The sequence below is a fragment of the Scomber scombrus genome, chromosome 9, assembly GCF_963691925.1.
Source record: "Scomber scombrus chromosome 9, fScoSco1.1, whole genome shotgun sequence".
NCBI classification, from domain to species: Eukaryota; Metazoa; Chordata; class Actinopteri; order Scombriformes; family Scombridae; genus Scomber; species Scomber scombrus.
In genome coordinates, this window is record NC_084978.1 from 14,119,159 (window position 1) to 14,125,158 (window position 6,000).

Here is a 6,000-nt window from a genome sequence, read left to right on the forward strand (position 1 = left end):
CTTATTTTGCCCAAATTGCCCTAGTGACTTCAGTCAGTGCTCAAGAGCCAAAGCAACATGTGGACTCAGCAAGACTTCACACAATCCCTGATCTGTGGCTGAGGGACGAGGAAAAGTTGTTGCCTTTCGGGGAAGTATTTATGCACTTTATGTGTGTGTTCACAATCACATGGTTCACTTTGGACATATCAGTTGGAGAAATAAGAAAGCATTTCCTATCCTTCATCTATCACAGAAAATATATTTATGTTATTTATAATTTGCCATTTATACTACATGCTGATTGACTGCAGAACTGGAACCATTTCACAACCACATCTTGAGGTACATTGAGGCCTGGATTATAACCATCAAGTCCACAGGCCAGCAATGAAAAACAGGGATGGTATTTTGCTGTATGTTAAACCTAATTACCTTACTAAACCACTGTCTTACATGTATTTATAATTACAATTACAAATAGAAGTACTACAAAAACTACTACAAATTAAAAATGTCTGGGAGATCGAGCTTATATGCTGCTGCAGTTCCAAAAGATGACAGTTACTTGCTAGACACGAGCCAGACGGCTGGCTGATGACGAGGGGATGCCCAGAAACAGAGTGATGCATCCCTCAGACCCACGTTAGCTCGAGTTTGTCTCTGGAGTTCCAGCCCTGACCACAGAGCATCATTTATAGCATATGTTGAAGTCAGCAGGAGACTTGGAACAGGTAAACTGAAATATTTTACTGCAGCAACAAACCTCAACAAACCAGCAGGGCACCTACACCAGACTTTAGGAGCTGCATTGTAATAAACAGATTCAATTTTACCAGATAGATCTGAATAAAATATTTCCTTCATGCAGAAAACATGAAATTTAGATTCTGTTTCTTGTTTGCCTATGCTGCAAATTATTTTTATCAATATTCCTGTAAATACAAGTAAATACATCATCATGCATGTTTGTGTAGTCAGGCTACTAATTCCTAACCTGTTGTTATTCTCTTTGACACCACAGGTACCATGATAATCTCCAGCAGTCAACCAGAAAAGCATCCATCCAATCAATCTGGCAAATGAAAAGATAACCTTGATAGGAGATGGACACTACTTTGACAGTGTATGTTATTTTAAAGTTTATATATATACAGTATACCTGACTGGCCAGGCTAGGGCTACCTAGCGGTGTTAACAACTGGTCTGTGGCGGTCAGGTGGTAAGTATGCAGCCCTCCTCCCCCCAGATTCTGACTCTAGGAACAGTACTTTGGGTGTGGTGGTTAAAGGCGGCAGGACCTTGATTGTGGCCCAGTCTTCTATGAGGGCTAACCTCACTCATCCAATAGCCCATGGCGCACTACACATGACCAACCTGACAATCCAATCTATAACTTACCTAATAACTTTTATACGTAACATTTACTGTTCAGAAAATACTTACTGTGTACTTACCTTGATGCCTTGAACACACACTTTAATGTACCTTTAGATCCACCATAATACTTACTTCAAAATAGACTGTAATACTCCTCCCCATTTAACCTACTAATGCTTAATAGAGGACATATTGTAAATTATGCCTATTTGTTTGTGATCTTTTAATTGGTAATTGCAGGTACTATAACAACACCACCACCTCCTGAGTGGTCCCTGTGCATCTCGTAGTGAACCACTTTTTAACTTCCAACAAGCGATCACTTTACTTGTAAGGGCTGATTACCTTAGTGATACAGCTGATACATTTTAATACTATTCAACTTAAATCTATCTTTATGAAGCCTTGTGACAATTAACAGTTACACTTTTAGAGGTTACTATAATGTATTTGGGAGGTTTGACATATTGTTGTGCAGATACAAAAGAGGTATTTTATCACTTTGTCTTATCTGTTCCACATGTATTTCTATGTCAATATAGAAAGGTAAATATGATGATCGAGCTGTGTCATTTCTGGTAACAAGGTGTTACAGCTTAATTAAATACATTACAAATTTACTTATTTGTCCGGTACTGACAACAGAGCTCCTCTGTCTGCTATGTTTGTATGTGGTGGTGTCTACTAGATAGCTTCCTGTAAACAACAGTTGAATTACTTGAATAAACAATACCAATACTAAATGACATAAATTAGTTGTTGCCAGTAGTTGCCAGTGCATCATGTCCACCTTGCTAAAAGTATTGTAGTCTAATACAACAGTCCTGCAGTAAATTCCCACTACATGAAGGTTATAATGTTCAGTTTTTGTTGAAACAACTGCATGGTCATTTTGGTTTTTGAGCTGTTTGTGATACTGCTGAACTGTATTTCATTATACAGACAGGTGTTTTCTGTTATTTAGCCTCACCTCATTGATGTAATCCCCTTATAATGGGGTGGACACAAAATTAGAAATCCCAGTCCGTATTTTACAGTACATTTCAAAAGTAGTACAATCTGGCACCTTTAAAATGATAATACATTTGAAAAAACGCTGAAAAAAATTAAACAAGAACATGTTCAACTTCATAAATGGAGGATATGTTGACAATTTAAAAAAAGTAAAAGTCACAGACACGATTTTTTTTTTTAAACTTTATTGCGCTCTTGTCTTGATGACGACATCCGGTCTCAGAATATGACATACATTGGTCCTTTTTTGTTTCTGTTTGCCAGTGATTTTATTTTTGACTATTCTAAATATGAAAAGAAAATCAAACCAGTTCTGCTCATCCCTTTTTGACCAGGAAAAAGAAAAAAAGCTCGTATTTCAATTTAATCTTTTTTATTTTAAAATGAAAATCAAATAACCACTTTGTTTTTCAATACTTGTTCCTGAAAATAAATCAAATGACCAAAAGATACACAAATGCTGCATTATAGTAAAGTGTCTATTTTTGTCAGTAATTACTAGGCTGACAGTGACAACATGGAACACTGCAATCATTCATGTTATGAATTACACCTGTGCTTTTTTCCCCTGTAAGAACAAGTCAAAAGAACCAAAATCATAAGCTATTTTATCCATCTCTTCAAGATACTAAAGTTTCCTGTCTAAAAAGTGGAGTTAAGGTGACTTTTTGCATATTGTTTGCAGTGCCAAGCAATTTGCAAACAATATGCTTGGCACTTCAAACAATGCAAAGGCAGAGAAGCCCTCGACCCCATCGTCAACTGAAGCATTTGTGGCATAGCAATATAATATTTAAGTAGATTTCATTGTGCAGTATATATGTTTACAACATGTAAAATTTGCACATCAGTACTTTTGGAAAGTAATACCCAATTTTTATTCTACCATTTTACAATGGGCCCATTTCATAAAAGTAACCAGAGAGTTTGGTCAGCATGACTAAACCCTGAGACCTTTCCACTTCTTACACAGCAGAGTAATCAGAGCATGAATGCACATTTTCTCTGTGTACTCTTTATATCTAATCTGAGTGCTATGTTGTTCAGTTTTTCCTGTTCCAAAACAGGATTGTAAATTGTTCTCTAAACATGACTTCTGCCAATTTTGTACATCTGTTGAAATAATAAATACATATATTTTATTGGATTACATTTTGAATAGATACAATTTTATTCCATATTACATTTTCCTTATTTTCAACGTTGGAATTTGGTTCTTGTTGCAATGGTGGGGTGGGGACTTCAAACACAAAATATATATATATCAAAAAATTATATAATATGGTTTAGATCTTAAATTGTAGGGCAGCTACTTACATGTCAAAGTTGTTGCAGTGCAATGTTTTCCAGAGTACAAGTTTTCCAGTGTAGACTCATGTCCACAATACTGGCTTTAAAACACACAAATTATAATATTTTTGCTATGCTACAAATAGTTTTGTTGCATGGCTGCAATATTGTGGATTATAAATATTATTTTGCTAACCAACATAAGCTCCATAAAATTATATTCTTTTCCTCCAAAGCTACAGTATAAACAGTGGTGTTGTCTCCGCTCAAGACTGACTATAGTTATTTGATCAGCAGGGCACTCAGTCAGTTCCCCTCCAGTCCTCTCCCTAAGAAAGACTTTATTTCTACTGGTTCATTTACCCAAGGATTTACTGTTGGGGCAAAGGGAAGAGTACATGCTGTGCATGTGTGTGTGTGTTGAACCAGTTAATCCCCCATTGTGTGTTTTGAACAGCAGAATCTAAAATAAAATGCTTTAAATCCACCCCTCTCAGCTAGCAACTTCCAGCAATTGTTCATCAGGAGACTTATCTGCTGCAGTCTTGGCTCACTGGGAATGTCTCCTTCAGTAAAGACTTACAAATGAACACACGCTCAGAAAATTGTAGACATGGCGATGTCTTGCCAAACTTGTGCATTTAGTGGGCTTCTGTTGCTCTCTTCAAATGCATAAGTCTGTATACTCTTTCCAGATGTGTCACCGATCAGACTTTTCAGACTTCAAATGTCATGTATGCATTTTATCTTGAGCCTCTTGCCAATTTAAAGTATAGTCAGTTTCACACCATGTTGTTTTACTCCCGAATCCACAAAATGAGAATAATGTTTTTACAGGGTTTTTCTACCACTGGACTGTGAATGAACAGTGATCAATATCTCATGCAAGTGGAGCAACAAAGTAGCTTTTCAACACATAAGGTCTCTTCAAAAAAAAAGAAAAAAGGTGAACAACAAGATAAATCATGCAGCAGAGAACTAATTTTCTCTTTTTTAGCATGCTCAAATGTAGACATTATTTTTAGTGATTTCATGAAAAAACATGAATTCAGTATACTGTACACAGTGAATTGTGTACAGTATGTGTTGGAAATTCTTGAGCTGTGACTGAAAATCACAGAAAGCCAGGGTTCTTGTGATTTTCCCATGTTCTCATCTGCCATATCACTGTTTTCCTGCTGCATGCATGGAAGAGTTTTTCTCATCAAACTCCTCTACTTGTGCTGGACCTCACCCAGGAAGCATCACTCCAGATCATGTGCCCAAAGTAGTGGCTGTTAAGTCCTGATGTGGGCGGAAAGGTGAGGACAGGATGCTCTTATTTACAATACCTGCTACTGTGACCTACGGCAGCAAAGTAATTGTTGAAGTAATAAAAGAAAACAGTCTGCAGCACATCCACACACTGCAGGGTAGTGCTGGACAAAAGAGGATTATTTACATTGATATAAAAAGCTGTGTATCCTGTTTCTATAGTTAAAAATAAATCCAGCAAATATTTATTTTAAACACTTAGTCAGATGGATTCTATCTGATATCACAGTGATTGTTTACGTTTTCCTCTTTTTCCTCTTTAGACAAGATAATAGCTGTTACCTTTAACCTCAGTTACACAGTCATTTCATCAGTCATTTTATCAAACACTCAAAAGATCAGTTTAAAAAAAAAGCAGGTTAATGATCACATTTATTAATAATAATAATACATTTAATTTGTACCACAATGTTCATTCATAGTGAAACTCAAAGTGCTGCGCAATTAATAACTCAGAACACACACACATTAAATTCACATTGTAATTTAGGAATGTGAATACAGATCAGTAAAGTCATGTTAATACTGATCAGACCTACATGATGAATTGATTCTTCAGTCTCTGAACTCTACTGTAGGAATGAACACCATTCTTCCTCATTCGGTGTTTTGATGATGGTGACGAAGAGCACTGTCTAACATGTCAGTCCAAAATCTCTCATAGCTGTTCAATTGTGTAGAAATCTGATGACTGTGAAGGACACAGCATATGATTCACATCATTTCATATTCATCAAACCATTCAGTGACCCCTCGTGCCCTATGAATCGGGGCATTGTCATCCTGGAAGAGACTACTCCCAACAGGACAGTAATGTTTGACAATAGGGTAAAGGTGATCACTCAGAACAACTATGTATTGATTTGCAGTGACTCTTCCCTGTAAGGGGACAAGTGGCCCAAAACAGTGCCAGCAAAATGCCCCCCACAGCATAACAGAGTCACCAGATCCTTTCACTATTGGAGTCAAGTATTCAGACCTGTTTGTCAACCTTCTGTATATCAATCATTGATTATACCATAA